Raw genomic sequence first — 26,264 nt, 5'->3', positions numbered from 1 at the left:
GATAACGTTTGTATGTGCCTCCTGAAACCCAAGATGGCTGCCACGGACAGAACTATGCTGAGCCGTAGCTGACTTGGTGTTGCCTATTTTTGTTAGTGGAGACTGACAAGAAGCCATTCTTCTAAGTATCATCCCACCATCATTTTTCCATTGTTTAAAACTTCAGGGAAATTTTGCAAGTTAGCATTGTAATTAGTAGCTGAAGGGTACTTTTTTTTTTTTTTTGGTGGGGTCAGTGTGGATGGCGGGTGATGCCCTATGTACGCTGGTTTGTTTTTATCATCCCCAGAGAGGAGAAGTGGGCATGTGTTTGGCAGGTGAAAAGTGCGGATTATGTTTCAGAGAATTAAACAGGATCCGCCTGGTCATTCCGTTCCTTTAAGAATCCTTTGCTTCATCCGCTGGGAATCCACCATGGTTCTATATACTCCTCTATGCGTGGGCACAGGTAACTGGCTTTTTCCAAGAAGTATGCGGCAGAGCTTTTCAATTAACCAGTACGCAGAATATAATTTGCAGGTTTTCAGTGTTTCACCATAATTGTGATAACGTTTGGATGTGCCTCCTCTAACCCAAGATGGCTGCCACGGACATAACTATGCTGAGGCGTAGCTGACTTGGTGTTGCCTATTTTTGTTAGTGGAGACTGACAAGAAGCCATTCTTGTAAGTATCATCCCACCATCATTTTTCCATTGTTTAAAAATGCAGGGAAATTTTGCAAGTTAGCATTATAATGCTAACTTATAAAGCCAAACATATGCCCACTTCTCCTCTCTGGGGATAATAGAAACAATCCAGCGAACTGATAGAGGGCCTGACACCCCGATCCACAGCGACCCCCCCCCCCCCAAAAAAATGTACCCTCCAGCTACTAATTATAATGCTAACTTGCAAAATTTCCCTGCATTTTTAAACAACGGAAAAATGATTGTGGGATGATACTTACAAGAATGGCTTCTTGTCAGTCTCCACTAACAAAAATATGCAACACGAAGTCTGCTACGCCTCAGCAGAATTATGTTCGTGGCAGCCATCTTGGGTTTCAGGAGGCACATACAAACGTTATCACAATTACGGTGAAACGTTGAAAAACTGCAAATAATTTTCAACGTCCTGGTTAATTGAAGAGCTCTGCGGGATACTTCTTGGAACAAGCCAGTTACCTGTTCCCACGCATAGAGGAGTATATAGAACCATGGTAGATTCCCAGCTGATGAAGCAAAGTATTCTTAAAGGAACGGAATGACTATGTGGATCCCGTTTAATTCTCTGAAACAGAATCCACACTTTTCACCTGCCATCAACCTGCCGACTGCTCCTCTCTGGGGATAATAAAAACAAAGCAGCGAACTGAGAGAGGGCCTTACACCCGTATCCACACCCACCCCATAAAAAAACAAAAAAAAATAACGTGCCCTCCAGCTACTAATTATAATGGTAACTTTAAAAATTGCCCTGCATTTTTAAACAATGGAAAAATTATGGTGGGATGATACTTAGAAGAATGGCTTCTTGTCAGTCTCCACTGACAAAAATAGGCAACACCAAGTCAGCTACACCTCAGCATAGTTATGTCCGTGGCAGCCATCTTGGGTTTCAAGAGGCACATACAAACATTATCACAATTATGGTGAAACGCTGTAAACCCTGAAATAATTTTCAACGTACTGGTTAATTGAAAAGCTCTGTGGCATACTTCTTGGAACAAGCCAGTTACCTGTGCCCATGCATAGAGGAGTATATAGAACCATGATGGATTCCCAGCTGATGAAATAAAGGACTCTTAAAGGAATGGGATGACCATGCGGATCCAGTTTAATTCTCTGAAACAGAATCCGCATTTTTCACCTGCCAAACACATGCCCACTTCTCCTCTCTGGGGATAATAAAAACAAAGAAGCGAACTGACAGAGGGCCTTACCCCCCCATCCACACCCACCCCACAAAAAAATAAAAGAACCCTGCAGCTACTAATTATAATGCTAACTTGCAAAATTACCCTGCATTTTTAAACAATGGAAAAATGATGGTGGGATGATACTTAGAAGAATGGCTTCTTGTCAGTCTCCACTAACAGAGATAGTCAACACCAAGTCAGCTACGCCTCAGCATAGTTATGTCCGTAGCAGCCATCTTGGGTTTCAGGGGGCACATACAAACATTATCACAAATATGGTGAAACGCTGAAAACCCCCAAATAATTTTCAATGTACTGGTTAATTCAAAAGCTCTGCGGCATACTTCTTCGAACAAGTCAGTTACCTCTGCCCACGCATAGAGGAGTATACAGAACCATGGTGGATTCCAAGCTGATGAAGCAAAGGATTCTTAAAGGAACGGGATGACCATGCGGATCCTGTTTAATTCTCTGAAACAGAATCCACACTTTTCACCTGCCAAACACATTCCCACTTCTCCTCTCTGGGGATAGTAGAAACAAACAAGCGAACTGACAGAGGGCCTGAAAACCCCATCCACACCCACCCTACACAAAAAATAAAAAACGTACCCTCCAGCTACTAATTATAATGCTAACTTGCAAAATTTCCCTTCATTTTTAACAATGGAAAAATGATGGTGGGATGATACATAGAAGAATGGCTTCTTGTCAGTCTCCACTAACAGAAATAGGAAACACCAAGTCAGCTACGCCTCAGCATAGTTATGTCTGTTCCAGCCATCTTGGGTTTCAGGAGGCACATACAAATATTATCCCAATTATCGTGAAACGTTGAAAACCTGCAAGTAGTTTTCAACGTACTGGTTAATTGAAAAGCTCTGCGGCATACTTTTTGGAACAAGCCAGTTACCTGTACCCACGCATAGTGGAGTATATACAACCATGGTGAATTCCCAGCTGATCAAGCAAACGATTCTTAAAGGAAGGGGATGACTATGCGGATCCTGTTTTATTCTCTGAAACTAAATCCGCACTTTTTACCTACCAAACACATGCCCACTTCTCCTCTCTGGGGATAATAAAAACAAACCAGCAGAAAGACAGAGGGCCTGACCCCCTCATCCACACTGACCCCACAAAAAAAAAAAAAACGTACCCTCCAGCTACTAATTATAATGGTAACTTGCAAAATTTCCCTGCATTTTTAAACAAAGGAAAAATGATTGTGGGATGATACTTAGAAGAATGGCTTCTTGTCAGTCTCCACTAAGAAAAATATGCAACACGAAGTCAGTTACGCCTCAGCAGAATTATGTCCGTGGCAGCCATCTTGTGTTTCAGGAGGCACATACAAAGGTTGTCACAAGTATGGTGAAACGTTGAAAACCTGCAAATAATTTTCAACGTACTGGTTAATTGAAAAGCTCTGCGGGATACTTCTTGGAACAAGCCAGTTACCTGTGCCCACGCATATAGAAGTATATAGAACCATGGTAGATTCCCAGCTGATGAAGCAAAGGTTTCTTAAAGGAACGGAATGACCATGTGGATCCCGTTTAATTCTCTGAAATAGAATCCACACTTTTCACCTGCCAACAACATGCCCACTGCTCCTCTCTGGGGATAATAAAAACAAACCAGCGAACTGAGAAAGGGCCTTACACCCCTATCCACACCGACCCCATAAAAAAACAAAAAAAAACGTGCCCTCCAGCTACTAATTATAATGGTAACTTGCAAAATTTCCCTGCATTTTTAAATAATGGAAAAATGATGGTGACATCATACTTAGAAGAATGGCTACTTGTCAGTCTCCACTAACAAAAATAGGCAGCACCAAATCGGCTATGCCTAAGCATACTTATGTCCGTGGCAGCCATCTTGGGTTTCAGGAGGCACATACAAAGGTTATCAAAATTATGGTGAAATGCTGAAAACCTGCAAATAATTTTCAACGTACTGGTTAATTGAAAAGCTCTGCGGCATACTTCTTGGAACAAGCCAGTTACTTGTACCCAGGCATAGAGGAGAATATCTAACCATGGTGGATTCCCAGCTGTGGAAGCAAAGGATTATTAGAGGAACGGGATGACCATGAGGATCCTGTTTAATTCTCTGAAACAGAATCCGCACTTTTCACCTGCCAAACGCATGCCCACTTCTCCTCTCTGGGGATAATAAAAACAAACCAGGGAACTGACAGAGGGCCTGACGCCCCAATCCACACTGACCCCCCCCAAGAAAAAGGGTACCCTACAGCTACTAATTAAAATGCTAACTTGCAAAATTTCCCTGCATTTTTAAACAACGGAAAAATGATGGTGGCATGATACTTAGAAGAATGGCTTCTTGTCAGTCTCCACTAACAAAAATAGGCAAAACCAAGTCAGCTACGCCTCAGCATAGTTATGTCTGTGGCAGCCATCTTGGGTTTCAGGAGGCACATACAAACGTTATCACAATTATGGTGAAACGTTGAAAACCTGCAAATAATTTTCAATGTACTGGTTAATTGAAAAGGTCTGCGGCATACTTCCAGGAACAAGCCAGTTACCTGTGCCCACGCATAGAGGAGTATATAGAACCATAGTGGATTCCCAGCTGATGAAGCAAAGGATTCTTTTTTTTTTTTTTTAAATAGACAACATTTTTTTATTCAGTCCTAGAACGTCAACAGAAAAACAAATGATGTCTAGAACCCAGTGGTTTCACACAATATTATTAGAGAGTCAGTTACAGAAAACAAGGTAATCAGGAAACAAGGAAGGAGAAGCTGTGAGAAACTGCTTAAGCTGGATCCGGCAACTAAAATTATTATACTGAGAATTGGCGAACTTTCTCTTCTATTTCACAAATGTGTTCTCTGCCTAACAATATAATTTTTTTACTTAGATTTTTGTTTAAGTTAGCTTTATGTGTGTTTCATCAGAAGCATAGCATGTACTTTATAGAGTCAAATAATTTCACATGGCTTGTCATGGAATTGAGCAGTTCCTCTTTTGCATCCATTTCTAGTCTTCAGAGACAATCACTATCAACTGTCTTAGCTGACTGTCCCATCTATAAAAACAGGATCTTATTTCATGTTTCAATCTGTAGTATTGAGATTTTTAATATTGCGCTAATATTTTTAACTTTTAAGAACTGTTTCTTATGTGACTAAGTCTTTTTTTTTATTGTTTTATTTTTTTATTGTAATTATACATTATTATTTTTTTTGTTCATCTTGTTATGGATGATACAGAATTGCAGGTTATATACGTTGCTCCTGTACCGCCTTTCCCCCCCAGTCAGAGCTCCAGGTGTGTCTGTTCCCCAGGTCGTGCACATTGCACCCATCATGAGATATATATCCCTCCCTTCCCCACGCCCCCTTCCCGAGTCAGCACCTTCAAGTGTTACTGCTCCCCAAATGGTGCGCAATGCACCCATTGTGTAGGCATAACCCCATCCCCTCCCCCACCCCCCACCTCAGTCTGATATGCAATTGGTGTCATTCCCAGATTTGTATTTAGGTGATGATCAGGGAAACCAATTTTCTGGTTAGTACATGTGATGCTTGTTTTTCCATTCTTGGGATACTTCACTTAATATAATGGGTTCCAACTCTCTCCAGGAAAACCATAGAGATGTCGTATCTTCATCATTCCTTATAGCTGAGTAATATTCCATGGTATACATATACCACAGCTTACTAATCCAATCATGTATTGATGGGCATTTGGGTTGTTTCCACATCTTTGCCTATTGTGAATTGTGCTGCTATAAACATTCGGGTACATGTGTCTTTGTTAAAGAATGAGCTTTTTTCCTTTGGGTATATGCCCAGTAATGGGATTGCTGGGTCAAAGGGCAGGTCTACTTGAATCTGTTTAAGATACCTCCATAATGCTTTCCACAGGGGTTGCACTAGTTTGCAGTCCCACCAGCAGTGTATTAGTGTTCCTGTCTCTCCACACCCACGCCAACATGTGTTGTTTTGGGTTTTTTTGATAAAGGCCATTCTCATTGGAGTTAAGTGATATCTCATTGTGGTTTTGATTTGCATTTCTCTGATGATTAGGGATGTTGAGCATTTTTTCGTACGTTTGTTAGCCATTCTTATATCTTCTTTCGAGAAGTTTCTATTCATGTCATTTGCCCACTTTTTGATAGGGTTGCTTGATTTTTTCTTGCTGATTTTCCTGAGTTCTAAATAGATTCTTGTTATCAGTCCTTTATCTGATGTGTAGTATGCAAAAAATTTTTCCCATTCTGTAGGTGGTCTGTTTATTCTCGTGACTGTTTCTTTGGCTGTGCAGAAGCTTTTTAATTTAATCATGTCCCATTCATTAATTTTTGTTGCTGCCGTGATTGCCTTGGGGGTCTTCTTCATAAAATCTTTACCTAGGCCAATGTCTGTAAGAGTCTTTCCTACATTTTCTTCTAGAATTCTCATTGTATCACGCCTAAGGTTTAAGTCTGTTATCCACCGTGATTTGATTTTTGTGAGAGGTGAAAGCCGTGGGTCCTGTTTCAGTCTTCTACAAGTGGCTAACCAATTCTCCCAGCACCATTTATTGAATAGGGATTCTTGTCCCCAGAGTATATTCTTTCCCGCTTTGTCAAAAATTAGGTGACTATATGAGGATGCTTCTATATTTGGACTTTCTGTTGTGTTCCACTGGTCTGTGTCCCTGCACTTGTGCCAATACCAGGCTGTTTTAAGAACCACGGCCTGGTAGTATAGCTTGAGGTCTGGCAAATTAATACCTCCCATTTTGTTTTTGTTGCTTAAAATTGCTTTTGCTATAGGGGGTCTTCTTTGATTCCATACAAAGTGTATAATTATTTTCTGTATGTCTGTAAAGAATGATGTTGGTAGTTTAATAGGGATTGCATTGAATCTGTAGATCACTTTGGGTAGTATAGACATTTTAACAATGTTGATTCTTCCGATCCACGAGCATGGTATATTTTTCCATCTATTTGCAAGTTCTGCTATTTCTTTTCTCAGTGTTTCATAGTTTTCCTTATAGAGGTCCTTTACCTCTTTAGTTAGATATATACCTAGATATTTTATTTTCTTTGTTGCTATTTTGAAGGGTATTGAGTCTTTAATTTGGTTTTCCGATTGACTGTTATTGGCATATATAAATGCCTCTGATTTGTGTATATTAATTTTGTAGCCTGAGACTTTGCTATATTCGTTAATCAATTCCAGGAATCTCATGGTTGAATCCTGGGGGTTTTCCAGATATAACATCATATCATCAGCAAAAAGTGAGAGTTTGATCTCTTCCTTCCCTATTTGGACTCCCTTAATTCTGCTCTCTTGCCTGATAGCTCTCGCAAGGACTTTCAATATATGTTGAAAAGTAATGGAGACACTGGGCAGCCCTGTCTGGTTCCAGTTCTAAGTGGGAGTGCTTTCAGTTTTTCCCCATTCAGTATGATGTTGGCTGTGGGTTTGTCATATATGGCTTGTATCATTTTTAGGTAGGTTCCATCAATGCCTATTTTGTTAAGCGTTTTTATCATAAAAGGGTGTTGAATTTTGTCAAATGCTTTTTCTGCATCTAATGAGAGTATCATATGGTTTTTGTTTTTGCTTCTATTTATGTGGTGAATTACATTTATAGATTTACGTATGTTGAACCACCCCTGCATCTCGGGGATGAAGCCCACTTGGTCGTGGTGGATTACTTTTTTGATAAGTACTTGGATTCGATTTGCTAGTATTTTATTGAAAATTTTTGCATCTATATTCATGAGGGAAATTGGTCTGTAGTTCTCTATTTTTGTTGCGTCCTTTCCAGGTTTTGGTATCAATGTTATATTGGCTTGGTAGAACGTGTTGGGGAGAATTCCATCCTTCTCAATATTGGAGAATAGTTTATGTAGGATGGGCACCAGTTCTTCTTTGTATGTATGGTAAAATTCAGGTGTGAACCCATCTGGACCAGGGATTTTCTTTTGGGGAAGGTTTTTTATTGCTGTTTCGATTTCAGTTCTTGATATTGGTCTGTTCAGGTACTCTATTTCTTCCTGGTTGAGCCTGGGAAGACTATGTGTTTCTAAAAATTTGTCCATTTCCTCCACGTTCTCCAGTTTGTGTGCATAAAGATTTTTGTAGAATTCATAGATGATATCTTGTATCTCTGTAGCATTGGTTGTGATTTCTCCTTTCATGTTCCTAATGGAGGTTATTAGAGATTTTAGTTTTGTGTTCTTGGTTAGTCTGGCCAGGGGTGTGTGTATTTTGTTTATCTTTTCAAAGAACCAACTTTTTGTTTTATTAATTTCCCTTATAGTTTCTTGGTTGTCCTTTTCATTTAATTCTGATTTGATCTTAGTAATTTCTCGCCTTCTGCTGGGTTTGGGATCGTTCTGTTCTTCTTTCTCCACCACTTTGAGTCTATTCGTTTGGTTGTCTATTTGCATGTTTTCTGTCTTTTGGATATAGGCATTTATGGATATGAATTTTCCTCTCAGGACTGCTTTAGCTGCATCCCATAGATTTTGATAAGTTGTATCTCCATTGTCATTTAATTCAAAGAAATTTTTGATTTCCATCTTGATTTCTTCTTTTATAGAATAGTTATTCAGGAGAAAGTTATTTAGCTTCCATGACTTTGAGTAAGAGTGAGGGTTTCTGTTTGTGATCATTGTTACTTTTATTCCGCTGTGATCTGAGAAGATGCATGGTATAATTTCTATTTTTTTGAATTTTTTAAGACATGATTTATGTCCTAGGACATGGTCAATCTTAGAGAATGTCCCGTGAGCTGATGAGAAGAATGTATATTCTGTGGACTTTGGGTAGAATGTCCTATAGATGTCAGCCATGCCCATTTGTTCTAGCATTCTATTTAGGTCCATTATGTCTTTGTTTATTTTCTGTTTAGAGGATCTGTCCTGTACTGTCAGTGGGGTGTTAAAGTCTCCAGCTATTACAGTATTGTTATCTATCATTTGGTTGAGATCTAGTAGGGTTTGCTTTATGAATCTAGGTGCACCTAGGTTGGGTGCATATATATTGAGTATAGTCATGGCTTCTTGATGAATTGTGCCTTTAATCAGTATGTAGTAGCCATCTTTGTCTTTTATTATTTTTGTTGGTTTGAAAGCTAAGTTATTGGAAATTAAGATTGCCACACCAGCTTTCTTTTGGTTACCATTTGCTTGAAATATCGATTTCCATCCTTTTATTTTCAGTCTAAATGCATCTTTGCAGGTTAGGTGAATTTCTTGAAGACAGCAGATACTTGGATTGTGTTTTTTTATCCACTGGGCCAGTCTATGTCTCTTGAGCAGGGAGTTCAAGCCATTCACATTTATTGAGAAAACTGATAAGTGAGACAGCTTTTTGTTCAGCTTGTTGGGTAGAACTTCATTGTGATGTTTTCTCTCCTGGGCCATTGTGGTATCTGGAATTTGATCTTTAGCTCTTGCATAGTTTTACATTCGTGGATCTTTCTTGTGCTGTTCTGTGTGTAACTCTCTTTTGAGTACTTCTTGGAGGGCTGGTCTTGTCTTGGTGAATTCCCTCAACCTTTGTTTATCTGAGAATGTCTTGATTTCTCCTTCGTATAGAAAACTTAGCTTAGCTGGGTACAAGATTCTAGGCTGGGCATTATTCTGTTTCAGAAGCGTGAAAATGGGGCCCCAACCTCTTCTTGCTTGTAAGGTTTCAGCTGAGAAATCTGGCGTAATTCTGATGGGTTTTCCTTTGTAAGTTACTTGTTTCTTTCTCCTTACAGCTCGGAGAAGGGACTCTTTAGTGGATATTTTGGTCAGCCTGATGACTACGTGGCGTGGTGTTTTCCTATTTGCTATGAATCTCCCAGGGGTCCTTTGAGCTTCTTGAATCTGTATGTCTAGAGTATTGGCAAGGCCTGGAAAATTTCCCTCGATTATGTCTTCAAATAGCTTGTCCAACCCTTGCTTATTATCTTCTTCACCCTCAGGAATGCCAATAACTCTCAAGTTAGGTTTCTTCACATAATCCCACATTTCTTGAAGACTCAGATCATTTCTCTTACTTTTTCGATCTATCTCTGTGACTGACTTATTTAGTTGGAAGGAGTTATCTTCAATTTCTGAGATTCTTTCCTCTGTTTGATCTACCCTGCTCTTGAGACTTTCCACAGTGTTTTGTAGCTCTCTGAGTGAATTCTTCACTTCTAGGAGTTCAGTTTGGTTTTTCTTCAATATTTCAATTTCTTTAGTGAATTTTTCCTCCAAATCCTGTATTTTTTTGTGTTTTCCTTGTGTTGTTTATCCATTGATTCTTGTATATTATTCAGCTTGTTTATAATCCATAATTGGAATTCTTCTTGTGACATGTTGGTGTTTTGAGTCTGGTTTGTGTCAAATGGTTGGGAGCTGGTATTTCTATTTGGGGATGAGCTTTCCATTTGATTCTTTGTGCTCTCCATGTTTTTTCGCTGCGTCCTTCCCATCTAGATTTATCGTTGGATTTTACTTATAGATTTAGTCTGGTTAACAGCACTCTTTGTGCTCTATTCTTAGGCTGTGAAACAGTCTAGGTATATTGCTTCTTTTGGCAAGAGGGGGAGACTGTTGTGTATTGTTTAGAGATTTTTCTGTTTCCGTTGGGGGACTGCTTCCGATGGGTCCAATCCTAGAGGATTGGAGTGATCCAAGACCGCTTTGGCGAGTTAGGACACTGTGTTGTGGTCTTTCAGAAGGTAGGCAGGGTCCACACTAATAGTAGACCGAAATTCTCTTTGTTTGTTTGTTTGTTTCCCTTTGGTTCTTCCTCTATAGGGGAAGTTTCTGTCTCTATCTGCAGGCAAGATACTAGCTAGGGGGAGAGGACGGTGACCTCACTTGCTCAGTGCCCCAGTTGTTGTAGCTCCCACGGGCAAAAGTCTGCCTTGGCCCAATGTCCCCAGGGATCAGGTTCCACACTCTCGCTTCTGGAGAAGTATTTAGTGTTTACACATGGGCGGGGACCCTATATAAGTCCGTGGACCAGGGGAGAGGGCCATCCAGGGAGCCTCTTGGTACCCTATTGCTCCGCAGTGACTTGGCTGTGGGCCCTAGAATGGCGATTGCGTGCCCGCAGATCGCCGGCACTGGGGGTGACTACTCAGGATCTGGTATGTACCAGAGCCAGGGACCTGGCCCATTCCGAAGCTCACCGTGGGTCCCCAGTTAGAAGGCGAAAAGAGAAGAAAGAAGAAAAAAAAAGAAAAGGAAAGAGAGAAAAGAAAGAGGAGAAAACGAAAGAGAAAATAAAAAAAGAAGAAAAAGAAAAAAAAGAAAGAAACGCAAAAAGCCAAACCAAGAAACGCCAAAAACACCAAAAAAAATGAATAAAAACAAACTACATAGCACCTCACCACACCGCAAGGCAGAAAGATACACAAATCTGAAGTATATAATTCAGCGACTCAATGTTTTTTGTTTGTTTGTTTGTTTTATGCCTTAGCACGGCTCCGCCCCTTCACGCCCGCCCGGCTGGGTCCTGGGCGGTTTTGCAGTGGATTTCAAGATGGCGTCTGCGGGCCTGCACAGCTCCGAGGGTGGTGGGGATCCAACCTCCGCGCTCAAAAAGGCGCAGCAGCCAGAGGCCCGGAGGGCAAAGGTGCCTGCCGAGGCTGTCCGGCTCGTGAGCCGCTGGAAAAGAAAAAGAAAAAGAAAAGAAAAGAAAAAAAAAACCCCAAAAACAAACACAAACAAACAAAACCCAGAAAAAATTTACCAAGAATAAAATATACAGTTCGGCGAGCCTATTCTTCTTGTTTGTTTGTTTTTTTTATGCCTTAGCGCAGCTCTGCCCCTTCACCCCAAGCAGGGCCCCGGCATATCCTGCACTCCTGGCGTTGGTTCAGAGACCAGCGGAGGGCGCCGGGCAGAGAGAGCTGCTCGACACTTTATGGCTCCCGAGCGGTTTCACCCTCGCTTTCAAGATGGCGCCTGCTGAGCTCTGGGGCTGGAGGGGACCAGCTCCCCGGCAGGCAGAGACCACCACTGCCCGGGGGCTGGCGAGCAAGGACGCGCACTGGGGGTCACCGGCTGGAGAACCGCCGAAAAAGGCAGCACGGGTACAACGCTATTTGCTGTCCGGGAATCTTTTGTGTTTTTCGACCCTGGTGCAGATCCGTCCCTCCTCGCCAAGTGCTGTCTCACCTGAGATCCCCCAGGTTCTAAGGTAATTTCGCAAAAAAAGCCTCCTGTCTGCAATGTGCCACGTATCCCTCAGTGATCCTGCGCTGGCCTGGGTCAGGGCTCTATTCAATTGGGAGCGGAGGGTAAGCCGCTTTCCCAAGAGGCTGCACCCACCCCGGCTGGGGGCGGGTGTATCCGACCCGCGCTCCACTGGCTAGTGTCTGTCCTGCGTTCCCAATTTTTCTTCACCTCAGACCTCACTCGCTCTGGTTGTCCCACGCTGATTCTCTGTGGATTCACACCGCTGTTCCGGTGTGGGAGCGGTCCTCTAGCGTTGTGGCAGGTCCGGATCGATGCCTTCCTCCGGGATCGCAGATCCAGGCCGTCACCACCACTCCGCCATCTTTCTTCTTCCTAAGAAAAGAATTCTTAAAGGAACGGGATGACCATGCAGATCCTGTTTAATTCTCTGAAACAGAATCCGCCCTTTGACCTGCCAAACACATGCCAACTTCTCCCCTCTGGGGATAATAAAAACAAGCCAGCGAACTGACAGACGGCCTGACCCCCCCAGCCACACCGACCTCACAAAAAAAAAAAAAAAAGTACCCTCCAGCTACTAATTATACTGATAACTTGCAAAATTTCCCTGCATTTTTAAACAATGGAAAATTGAAGGTGGGATGATACTTAGAAGAATGGCTTCTTGTCAGTCTCCACTAACAAAAATAGGCAACACCAAGTCAGCTACCCCTCAGGATAGTTAAGTCCGTGGCAGCCATCTTGGGTTTCAGGAGGCACATACAAACGTTATCACAATTATGGTGAAAGGCTGAAAACCTGCAAATAATTTTCAACGTACTGGTTAATTGAAAACCTCTGCAGCATACTTCTTGAAACAGCCAGTTACCTGTGCCCACGCATAGAAGAGTATATAGAACTATGGGGGATTCCCAGCTGATGAAGCAAAGGATTCTTAAAGGAACGGGATGACCATGCGGATCCTGTTTAATTCTCTGAAACAGAATCCGCACTTTTCACCTGCCAAACACATGCCCACTTCTCCTCTCTGGGGATAATAAAAACAAACCAGCGAACTGACAGAGGGCCTGACCCCACCGTCAACACCGACTCCACAAAAAAAAAAAAAAGTACGCTCCAGCTACTAATGATAATGCTGACTTGCAAAATATCCCTGCATTTTTAAACAATGGAAAAATGATGGTGGGATCATACTTAGAGAATGGCTTCTTGTCAATCTACAATAACAAAAATAGGCAACACCAAGTCAGCTATGCCTCAGCATAGTTATGTCCGTGGCAGCCATCTTGGGTTTCAGGAGGCATATACAAACGTTATCACAATTCTGGTGAAAAGCTGAAAATCTGCAAATAATTTTCAATGTACTGGTTAATTGAAAAGCTCTGTGGGATACTTCCTGGAACTAGCCAGTTACCTGTGCCCACGCATAGAGGAGTATATAGAACCATGGTGGATTGCCAGCTGATGAAGCAAAGTATTCTTAAAGGAACGGGATGACCATGCGGATCCTGTTTAATTCTCTGTAACAGAATCCGCCCTTTTCACCTGCCAAACTCAAGCCTACTTAACAAACCAGCGAACTGAAAGAGGGCCTGACCACCCCATCCACACCGACCCCACAAAAAAAAAAAAAACATACCCTCCAGGTACTAATTATAATGCTAACTTGCAAAATTTCCCTCCATATTTAAACATGGAAAACATATTTAAACATATTTAAAATGGAAAATTGATGGTCGGATGATACTTAGAAGAATGGCTTCTTGTCAATCTCCACTAGCAAAAATAGGCAACATCAAGTCAGCTACGCCTCAGCATAGTTATGTCCGTGGCAGCCATCTTGGGTTTCAGGAGGCACATACAAACGTTATCACAATTATGGTGAAACGCTGGAAACTTGCAAATAATTTTCAACGTACTGGTTAATTGAAAAGCCGTGGGGCATACTTGTTGGAAAAAGCCAGTTACCTGTGTCCATGCATAGAGGAGTATATAGAACCATGGTGGATTCCCAGCGGATGAAGCAAAGGATTCTTAAACGAACGGGATGACCATGTGGATTCTCATTAATTCTCTGAAACAGAATCTGCACTTTTCACCTGCCAAACCCATGCCCACTTCTCCTCTCTGGGGATAATAAAAACAAACCAGCGAATTGACAGAGTGCCTGACCCGCCGATCCACACCGACCCCACAAAAAAATAAAACGACCCTCCAGCTACTAATTATAAGGCTAACTTGCAAAATTCCCTGCATTTTTAAACAATGGAAAAATGATGGTGGGATGATACTTAGAAGAATGGCTTCTTGTCAGTCACCACTAAGAAAAATAGGCAACACCAAGTCAGCTACGCCTCAGCATACTTAGGTTCGTGGCAGCCATCTTGGGCTTCAGGAGGCACATACAAACGTTATCACAATTATGGTGAAACGCTGAAAACCTGCAAATAATATTGAACGTACTGGTTAATTGGAAAGATCTGCAGCATACTTCTTGGAACAAGCCAGTTACCTGTGCCCACGCATAGAGGAGTATATAGAACCATAGCGGACTCCCAGCTGATGAAGCACAGGATTCTTAAAGAAACGGGATGACCATGCGGATCCAGTTTAATTCTCTGAAACAGAATGCGCACTTGTAACTTGCCAAACACATGCCCACTTCTCCTCTCTGGGGATAATAAAAACAAACCAGCGAACTGACAGAGGGCCTGACCCCCCCATCCACACCGACTCCACAAAAAAAAAAAACAAATAAACCCTCGAGGTACTAATTATAATGCTAACTTGCAAAATTTCCCCGCATTTTTAAACAATGGCAAAATGATGGTGGGATGATTCTTAGAAGAATGGCTTCTTGTCCGTCTCCACTAACAGAAATAGGCAACACCCAGTCAGCTACGCCTCAGCATAGTTATGTCCGTGGCAGCCATCTTGGGTTTCAGGGGCACATACAAACGTTATCACAATTATGGTGAAACGCTGAAAACGTGCAAATAATTTTCAACGTACTGGTTAATTGAAAAGCTCTGCGGGATACTTCTTGGAACAAGGCAGTTACCTGTGCCCACGCATAGAGGAGTATGTAGAAACATGGTGGATTCCCAGCTGATGAAGCAAACGATTCTTAAAGGAACGGGATGACCATGCGGATCCTGTTTAATTCTCTGAAACAGAATCCGCCCTTTTACCTGCCAAACACCTGCCCACTTCTCCTCTCTGGGGATAATAAAAACAAACAACCGAACTAACAGAGGGGCAGACACCCCCATCCACAATGACCACACACACACACAAAAAAAAGTACCCTCCAGCTACTAATTATAATGCTAACTTGCAAAATTCCCTTCCATTTTTAAACAATGGAAAAATGATTGTGGGATGATACTTAGAAGAATGGCTTCTTGTCAGTCTCCACTAACAAAAATAGGCAACACCAAGCCAGCTACGCCTCAGCATAGTTATGTCCGTGGCAGCCATCTTGGGTTTCAGGAGGCACATACAAACGAAATCACAATTATGGTGAAACGCTGAAAACCTGCAAGTAATTTTCAACGTACTGGTTAACTGAAAAGCTCTGGGGCATACTTCTTGGAACAAGCAAGTTACCTGTTCCCACGCATAGAGGACTATATAGAACCATTGGGATTCCCAGCTGATGAAGGAAAGGTTTCTTAAAGGAATGGGGTGACCATGCGGATCCTGTTTAATTCTCTGAAACAGAATCCACACTTTCACCTGCCAATCACATGCCCACTTATCCTCTCTCGGGATAACAAAAACAAACCAGCAAACTGACAGAGGGCCTGACACCCTCATCCACACCGACCCCACGAAAAAAAGAAAAAAACCTTCCCTCCAGCTACTAATTATAATGCTAACTTGCAAAATTTCTCTGCATTTTTAAACAATGGCAAAATGATAGTGGGATGATACTTAGAAGAATGGCTTCTTGTCAGTCTCCACTAACAAAAATAGGCAACACCAAGGCAGCTATGCCTCAGCATAGTTATGTCCGTGGCAGCCATCTTGGGCTTCAGGAGGCACATACAAACGTTATCACTATTATGGTGAAAGCCTGAAAACCTGCAAAGGATTTTCAAAGTACTGGTTAATTGAAAAGCTCTGTGGCATACTTCTTGGAACAAGACAGTTTTCCGTGCCCACATATACAGTACTATATAGAAAAATGGTGGATTCCCAGGTGATTAAGTAAAGCATTCTTAAAGGAACGGGATGACCATGCGGATCCTGTTAATTCTCTGAAACAGAATCCGACCTTTTCACCTGCCAAACACATGCCAACTTCTCCTCTCTGGGGAAAATACAAAGAAACCAGCGAACTGACAGAGGGCCTGACCCACCTGTCCACACCGATCGCGCAAAAAAAAAAAAAAAGTACCCTTCAGCTACTAATTATAATGCTAACTTTCAACATTTCCCTGCATTTTTAAACAATGGAAAAATGATGGTGGGATGATACTTAGAAGAATGGCTTCTTGTCAGTCTCCACTAACAAAAATAGGCAAGACCAGGTTAGGAACACCTCAGCATAGTTATGTCCTTGGTAGCTAACTTAGGATTCAGGAGGCACATAGAAACGTTATCACAATTATGGTGAAACGCTGAAAACCTGCAAATAATTTTCAACGTACTGGTTAATTGAAAAGCTCTGCAGCATACTTCTTGGAACAAGGCCTTAACCTGTGCCCACGCATAGAAGAGTATATAGAACCATGGTGGATTCCCAGCTGATGAAGCAAAGGATTCTTAAAGGAACGGGAAGACCATGTGGATCCTGTTTAATACTCTGAAAGAGAATCCACACTTTTCACCTGCGAAACACATGCCCACTTCTCCTCTATGAGGATAATAAAAACAAACCAGCGAACTGACACAGGGCCTGAACCCCCCATCCACACCAACACCACAAAACAAAAAAAAAAAAAGTATCCTCCAGCTACTAATTGTAATGCTAACTTTAAAAATTTCCCTGCATTTTCAAACAATGGAAAAATGATGGTGGGATGATACTTAGAAGAATGGCTTCTTGTCAGTCTCCACTAACAAAAATAGGCAACACCAAGTCAGCTACGCCTAAGCATAGTTATGTCCGTGGCAGCCATCTTGGGTTTCAGGAGGCACATACAAACGTTATCACAATTATGGTGAAAGGCTGAAAACCTGCAAATAATTTTAAACGTACTGGTTAATTGAAAAACTGTGCTGCATACTTCTTGGAAGAAGCCAGTTACCTGTGCCCACGCATAGAGGATTATATAGAACAATTTGGATTCCCAGCTGATGTAGCAAAGGATTCTTAAAGAAACGGGATGATCATGCGGATCTTGTTTAATTCTCTGAAACAGGATCCGCACTTTTCACCTGTCAAACACATGCCCACTTCTCCTCTCTGCGGATAATATAAACAAGCCAGCAAACTGACAGAGGGCCTGACCCCCCCCATCCACACAGACCAAACAAAAAAAAAACAAAAAAAAACGTACACCCCAGCTACTAATTATAATGCTATCTTGCAAAATTTCCCTGCATTTTTAAACAATGGAAAAATGATGGTGGGATCACACTTAGAAGAATGGCTTCTTGTCAGTCTCCACTAACAAAAATAGGCAACACCAAGTCAGCTACGCCTCAGCATAGTTATGTAAGTGGGAGTCATCTTGGGTTTCAGGAGGCACATACAAAAGTTATCACAATTATGGTGAAACGCTCAAAACCTGCAAATAATTTTCAACGTACTGGTTAATTCAAAATCTCTGCGGCATACTTCTTGGAACAAGCCAGTTACCTGTGCCCACGCATACAGGACTATATAGAATCATGGTGGATTCCCTGCTGATGCAGAAAAGTATTGTTGAAGTATCGGTATGACCATGCGGATCCTGTTTAATTCTCTGAAACAGAATCCGCACATTTCACCTACCAAACACATGCCCACTTCTCCTCTCTGGGGATAATAAAAACAAACCAGCGAACTGACAGAGGGCCTGACCCCCTCATCCACACCGACCCCACCAAAAAAAAAAAAAAAACAAAGGAACCATCCAGCTACTAATTATAATGCTAACTTGCAAAATTTGCCTGCATTTTTTTTTCAATTTAATTTTACAGAATCAAAGAGTCTAATAGTATATCTTGTTAGATACAGTATGTCCTCATAATGTATACATTATTTCTTGTACAATAATATGAAATAATATGGGAAATATTCATGATAAATTATTAAGTGAACAGTGCAAGTTAAAAACAACGGTTTCATATTTTTTTCCCCACCCACCCTTTCCCGAGTCAGCACCTTCAAGTGTTACCACTCCCCAAACAGAGCGCAATGCACTCATTGTGTAAGGCATACCCCCATCCCCTCCCCCACCCCCCACCTCAGTCTGATGTCCAATTGGTGTCATTCCCAGATTTGAATTTAGGTGATGATCAGGGAAACCAATTTTCTGGTGAGTACATGTGATGCTTGTTTTTCCATTCTTAGGATACTTCACTTAATATAATGGGTTCCAACACTCTCCAGGAGAACCATAGAGATGTCGTATCTTCATCATTCCTTATAGCTGAGTAATATTCCATGGTATACATATACCACAGTTTACTAATCCAATCATGTATTGATGGGCATTTGCGTTGTTTCCACATCTTTGCTATTGTTAATTGTGCTGATATAAACATTCGGGTACATGTGTCTTTGTTACAGAATGAGCTTTTTTCCTTTGGGTACATGCCCAGTAATGGCATTGCTGGGTCAAAGGGCCGGTCTACTTGAATCTGTTTAAGATACCTCCATAATGCATTCCACAGGGGTTGCACTAGTTTGCAGTCCCACCAGCAGTGTATTAGTGTTCCTGTCTCTACACACCCACGCCAACATGTGTTGTTTTGGGTTTTTTTGATAAACGCCATTCTCACTGGGGTTAAGTGATATCTCATTGTGGTTTTGTTTGATTTCCTGGATGATTAGAGATGTTGAACAATTTTTCATATGTTTGTTAGCGATTTTTATATCCTCTTTTGAAAAATTTCTATTGATGTCCTTTGCCAACTTTTTGATAGGGTTGCTTCATTTTTTCTTGCTGATTTTCCTAAGTCCACAGAGCTTTTCCATTAACCAGTACATTGAAAATTATTCGCAGGTTTTCAGCGTTATACCATTATTGTGATAAAGTTTGCATGTGCCTCCTGAAACCCAAGATGACTGCCACGGACATAACTATGCTGAGGCGTAGCTGACTTGGTTTGCCTATTTTTGTTAGTGGAGACTGACAAGAAGCCATTCTTCTAAGTATCATCCCACCATCATTTTTCCATTGTTTAAAAATGCAGGGAAATTTTACAAGTTAGCATTATAATTAGTAGCTGGACGGTACGTTTTTTGTTTTTTTTTTTTGTGGGGTCGGTGTGGATGCGGGGGTCAGGCCCTCTGTCAGTTCACTGGTTTGTTTTTATTATCCACAGAGAGGAGAAGTGGGCATATGTTTGGCAGGTGAAAAGTGCGGATTGTGTTTCAGAGAATTAAACAGGATCAGCATGGTCATCCCCTTCCTCTAAGAATCCTTTGCTTAATCAACTGGGAATCCACCATGGTTCTATATACTCCTCTATGCATGGGCACAGGAAACTGGCTTGTTCCAAGAAGTATGCCACAGAGCTTTTCAATTAACCAGTACGTTTAAAATTATTTGCAGGTTTTCAGCGTTTCACCGCAATTGTGATAACGTTTGTATGTGCCTCTTGAAACCCAAGATGGCTGCCATGGACATAACTATGCTGAGGCGTAGCTGACTTGGTGCTACATATTTCTGTTAGTGGAGACTGACAAGAAGCCATTCTTCTACGTATCATCCCACCATCATTTTTCCATTGTTTAAAATGCAGGGAAATTTTGAAAGTTAGCATTATAATTATTAGCTGTAGGGAACGTTTTTTTTTTTTGTGGGGTCGGTGTAGATACGGGGGTGAGATCCTCTGTCAGTTCGCTGGTTTGTTTTTCTTATCCCCAGAGAGCAGAAGTGGGCATGTGTTTGGCAGGTGAAAAGTGCGGATTCTTTTTCAGACAATTAAACAGGATCGGCATGGTCATCCCGTTCCTTTAAGAATCCTTTGCTTCATCAGCTGGGAATCCACCATGGGTCTATATACTCCTCTAGGCATGGGCACTTGTAACTGCCTTGTTCCAAGAAGTACGCCACACAGATTTTCAATTAACCAGTACATTGATAATTATTCGCAGGTTTTCAGCGTTTTACCATAATTGTGATAACGTTTGTATGTGCCTCCTGAAACCCAAGATGGCTGCCACGGACATAACTATGCTGAGGCGTAGCTGACTTGGTGTTGCCTATTTTTGTTAGTGGAGACTGACAAGAAGCCATTCTTCTAAGTATACCACCATCATTTTTCCATTGTTTAAAAATGCAGGGAAATTTTGCAAGTTAACGTTTTAATTAGTAGCTGGAAGGTCCGGTTTTTATTTTTTTTTTAGGGTCAGTGTAGATGGGGGGGTCAGGCCCTCTGTCAGTTCGCTGGTTTGTTTTTATTATCCCCAGAGAGCAGAAGTGGGCATGTGTTCGGCAGGTCAAAGGTGCCGATTCTGTTTCAGAGAATTAAACAGTATCCGCATGGTCTTCTGGTTCCTGTAAGAATCCTTTGCTTCATGAGCTGGGAATACACCATGATTCTATATACTCCTCTATGCGTGGGCACAGGTAACTGGCTTGTTCCAAGAAGTATGCCACAGGGCTTTTGAATTAAGCAGTACGTTGAAACTTATTTGCAGGTTTTCAGCGTTTCACCATAATTGTGATAACGTTTGTATGTGCCTCCTGAAACCCAAGATGGCTGCCACGGACATAAGTCTGCTGAGGCATAGCTGACTTGGTGTTCACTATTTTTGTTCGTGGAGATTGAGAAGAAGCCATTCTTCTAAGTATCATCGCACCATGATTTTGCCATTGTTTAAAAATGCAAGGAAATTTTTCAGGTTAGCATTATAAAAGCAGCTGCAGGGTACTTTTTGTTTTTTTTGTCGGGTTAGGGTGGATGGGGTGTCAGGCCGTCTGTCAGTTCGCTGGTTTGTTTTTATTATCCCCAGAGAGGAGAAGTGTGCATGCGTTTGGTAGGGGAAAAGGGTGGATTCTGTTTCAGAGAATTAAACAGGATCCGCATGGTCATCCGGTTCCTTTAAGGATCCTTTGCTTCATCATCTGGGAATCCACCATGGTTCTATATATTCCTCTATGTGTGGGCACAGGTACTGGCTTGGTCCAAGAATTGTACCACAGAGTTTGTTAATTAACCAGTACGTTGAAAATTATTTGCAGGTTTTCAGCGTTTCACCATAACTGTGATAATGTTTGTATGTGCCTGCTGAAACCCAAGATGGCTGCCACAGACATAAATATGCTGAGGCGTAGCTGACTTGGTGTTGCCTATTTTTGTTAGTGGAGACTGACAAGAAGCCATTCTTCTAAGTATCATCCCATCATCATTTTTCCATTGTTTAAAAATGCAGGGAAATTTTGCAAGTTAGCATTATACTTAGTAGCTGGAGGATACTTTTTTTTTTTTTTTGGTGTTAGTGTGGATGGGGGGGTCAGGCCCTCTGTGAGTTGGCTGTTTTGTTTTTATTATCCCCAGAGAGGAGAAGTGGGCATGTTGTTGCAGGTGAAAAGTGCAGATTCTGTTTCAGAGAATTAAACAGGATCTGCATGGTCATCCCGTTCCTTTAAGAATCCTTTGCTTAATCAGCTGTGAATCCACCATGGTTCTATATACTCCTCTATGCGTGGGGACAGGTAACTGGCTTGTTCCAAGAAGTATGCCGCAGGGCTTTTCAATTAAACAGTACGTTTAAAATTATTTGCAGGTTTTCAGCGTTTCACCATAATTGTGATAACGTTTCTGTATGCATCCTGAAGCCCAAGAAGGCTGCAACGGACATAACTATGCTGAGGCGTAGCTTAATTGGTGTTGCCTATTTTTGTTAGTGGAGACTGACAAGAAGCCATTCTTCTAAGTATCATCCCACCATCATTTTTTCATTGTTTAAAAATGCAGGGAAATTTTGCAAGTTAGCATTATAATTAGTAGCTGGAAGGTACGTTTATTTTTTTTTTGTTGGTTGGGTGTGGATGGGGGGGTCAGGCTGTCTGTCAGTTCACTTTTGTTTTTATTATCCCTAGAGAGGAGAAGTGGGCATGTGTTTGGCAGGTGAGAAGTGCAGATTCTGTTTCAGAGAATTAAACAGGATCCGCATGGTCATCCCGTTCCTTTAAGAATCCTTTGCTTCATCAGCTGGGCATCCACCATGGTTCTATATACTCCTCTTTGCGTGGGCACAGGTAACTGTCTTGTACCAAGAAGTATGCCACAGAGCTTTTTAATTAACCAGTATGTTGAAAATTATTTGCAGGCTTTCAGCCTTTCCCCATAATTGTGATAACGGTTGTATGTGCCTCGTGAAACCCAAGATGGCTGCCACGGACACAACTATTCTGTGACGTAGCTGCCTTGGTGTTGCCTATTTTTGTTAGTGGAGACTGACAAGAAGCCATTCTTCTAACTATCATCCCACCATAGTTTTTCCATTGTTTAAAATGCAGGGAAGTTTTGCAAGTTAGCATTAAAATTAGTAGATGGAGGGTACTTTTTTTTTGTGGGGTCAGTGTGTATGGGGGGGTCAGGCCGTCTGTCTGTTGGCTGGTTTGTTTTTATTATCCCCAGAGAATAGAAGTGGGCAAGTGTATGGCAGGTGAAAAGTGCGGATTCTGTTTCAGAGAATTAAACAGGATCGGAATGGTCATCCCATTCCTTTAAGAATCCTTTGTTTCAACAGCTGGGAATACACCAGGATTCTATATACTCCTCTATGCATGGGTACAGGTAACTGTCTTGTTCCAAGAAGTATCCCGCAGAGCTTTTCAAATAACCAGTACGTTGAAAATTATTTGCAGGTTTTCATCATTTCACCATAATTGTGATAACGTTTTTATGTCCCTCCTGAATCCAAAGATGTCTACCACTGAGATAACTATGCAGAAGAGTAGCAGACTTGGTGTTGCCTATTTTTCTTATTGGAGACTGACAAGAAGCCATTCTTCTAAGTGTCATCTGAACATCATTTTTCCATTGTTTAAAAATGCAGGGAAATTTTGCAACTTAGCATTGTAATTAGTAGTTGGAGGGTACTTTTTTTTTTTTTTGGTGGGGTCGGTATGGATGAGGGGGTCAGGCCCTCTGTCAGTTCGCTCTTTTGTTTTTATTATCCCCAAAGAAGAGAAGTGGTAATGTGTTTGGCAGGTGAAAAGTGCAGATTCTGTTTGAGAGAGTTAAACAGGATCCGCATCGTCATCCCGTTCCTTTAAGATCCTTTGGTTTATCAGCTGGGAATCCACCATGGTTCTATATACTCCTCTATGCGTGGGCACAGGTAACTGGCTTGTTCCAAGAAGTATGCCGCACAGCTTTTCAATTAACCAGTACGTTGAAAATTATTTGCAGGTTTTCAGCATTGCACCATAATTGTGATAACGTTTCTATGTGCCTCCTGAAGCCCAAGATGCCTGCCAGGGACCTAACTATGGCGTATGAGGCGTAGCTGACTTGGTGTTGCATATTTTTGTTACAAGAGACTGACAAGAAGCCATTCTTCTAAGTATCATCCAACCATCATTTTTCCTTTGTTTAAAAATGCATGGAAATTTTGCAAGTTAGCATTATAATTAGTAGCTGGAGGTTACTTTTTTTTTTTGTGGGGTTGGTGTGAATGGGGGTGTCAGGCAATCTGTCAGCTCGCTGGTTTGTTTTTATTATCCCCAGAGAGGAGAAGTGGGCCTGTGTTTGGCAGGTTAGAAGTGCAGATTAGGTTTCAGAGAATTAAACAGGATCTGCATGGTCATCCCGTTCCTTTAAGAATCCTTTGCTTCATCAGCTGGAAATCCACCATGGTTCTATATACTCCTCTATCCGTGGGAACAGGTAACTGGTTTGTTCCAAGAAGTATGCCTCAGAGCTTTTCAACTAACTAGTAGGTTGAAAATTATTTGCAGGTTTTCAGCCTTTCCCCATAATTGTGATAACGGTTGTATGTGCCTCATGAAGCCCAAGATGGCTCCCACGGACACAACTATTCTGAGACGTAGCTGCCTTGGTGTTGCCTATTTTTCTTAGTGGAGACTGACAAGAAGCCATTCTTCTAAGTATCATCCACCATCATTTTTGCATTGTTTAAAAACGCAGGGAAACTTTGAAAGTTAGCATTATAATTAGTAGCTGGAGGGTACTTTTTTTTTTTTTTCCATTGATAGGGTCGGTTAAGATGGGGGGCTCAGGCCCTCTGTCATTTCGCTGGTTTGTTTTTTTATCCCCAAAGAGGAGAAGTCGGCATGTGCTTTGCAGGTGAAAAGTGTGGATTCTGTTTCAGAGAATTAAACAGGAGCCGCATGGTCATCCCATTCCTTTAAGAATCCTTTGCTTCTTCAAATGGGAATCCACCATGGTTCTATATACTCCTCTATGCATGGGCACAGGTAACTGGCTTGTTCCAAGAAGTATGCCGCAGAGCTTTTCAATTAACCTGTACGTTGAAAATTATTTGCAGGTTTTCAGCGTTTCACTCTATTTGTGATAACGTTTGTATGTGCCTCCTGAAACCCAAGATGGATTCCACGGACATAACTATGCTCAGGAGTAGCTGACTTGGTGTTGCCTATTTTTGTTAGTGGAGACAGAAAAGAAGCCATTCTTCTAAGTATCATCCCACCATCATTTTTCTATTGTTTAAAAATGCAGGGAAATTTTGCAAGTTAGCATTATAATTAGTAGCTGGAGGGTACGTTTCTTTTTTTCTGTGGGGTCGTAGTGGATGGGCGGGTCTGGCCCTCTGTCACTTCGCTGGTTTGTTTTTATTACCCCAAAGAGGAGAAGTGGGTATATGTTTGGCAGGTGAAAAGTGTGGATTCTGTTTCAGAGAATTAAACAGGATCCGCATGGTCATCCCGTTCCTTTAAGAATCCTTTGCATCATCAGGTGGGATTCCACCATGGTTCTATATACTCCTCTATGCGTCAGCACAGGTAACTGGCATGTTCCAAGAAGTATGCCGCAGAGCTTTTCAATTAACAAGTACGTTGAAAATTATTTGAGGGTTTTCAGCGTTTCACCATAATTGTGATAACGTTTGTATGTGCCTCCTGAAACCCAAGATGGCTGCCACGGATATAACTATGCTGAGGCATAGCTGAGTGGGTGTTGCCTATTTTTGTTAGTGGAGCCTGACAAGAAGCCATTCTTCTAAGTATCATGCCACCATCAATTTTCCGTTGTTTATATATACAGGGAAATTTTGCAAGCTAGCATCAGAATTAGTACCTGGAAGGTACGTGTTTATATTTTTTTGGGGTGTCCGTGTGGTAGGGGGGCCAGGCCCTCTGTCAGTTCGCAGGTTTGTTTTTATTATCCCCAGAGAGGAGAAGTGGTCATGTGTTTGGCAGGTGAAAAGTGCGGATTCAGTTTCAGAGAATTAAACAGGATCCCCATGATCATCCCGTTCCTTTAAGAATCCTTTGCTTCATCAGCTGGGAATCCACCATGGTTCTATATACTCCTCTATGCGTGCGTAGAGGTACCTGCCTTGTTCCAAGAAGTATGCTGGAGAGCTTTTCAATTAACCAGTACGTTGAAAATTATTTGCAGGTTTTCAGCGTTTCACCATAATTGTTATAATGTTTGAATATGCCTCCTGACCCCAAGATGGCTGCCACGAACATAACTATGCTGAGGCATAGCTGACTTGGTATTGCCTATTTTTGTTAGTGGAGTCTGAGAAGATCCATGCTTCTAAGTATCATTCCACCATCATTTTTCCATTGTTTAAAAATGCAGGGAAATTTTGCAAGTTAGCATTATAATTAGTAGCTGGAGAGTACTTATTTTTTTTTTTGTGGGGTAGGTGTGGATGGGGGCGTCAGGCCCTATGTCAGTTCGCTGGTTTATTTTTATTATCCCCAGAGAGGAGAAGTGGGCATGTGTTTGACAGGTGAAAAGTGCGGATTCTGTTTCAGATAATGAAACTGGATCCGCATGGTCATCCCGTTCCTTTAAGAATCCTTTTCTTCATCAGCTGGGAATCCACTATCGTTCTATATACTCCTCTATGCGTGGGCACAGGTACCTGG

Source organism: Eulemur rufifrons, chromosome 10, assembly GCF_041146395.1.
Source record: "Eulemur rufifrons isolate Redbay chromosome 10, OSU_ERuf_1, whole genome shotgun sequence".
NCBI classification, from domain to species: domain Eukaryota; kingdom Metazoa; phylum Chordata; class Mammalia; order Primates; family Lemuridae; genus Eulemur; species Eulemur rufifrons.
This window is presented reverse-complemented; position numbering follows the sequence as displayed.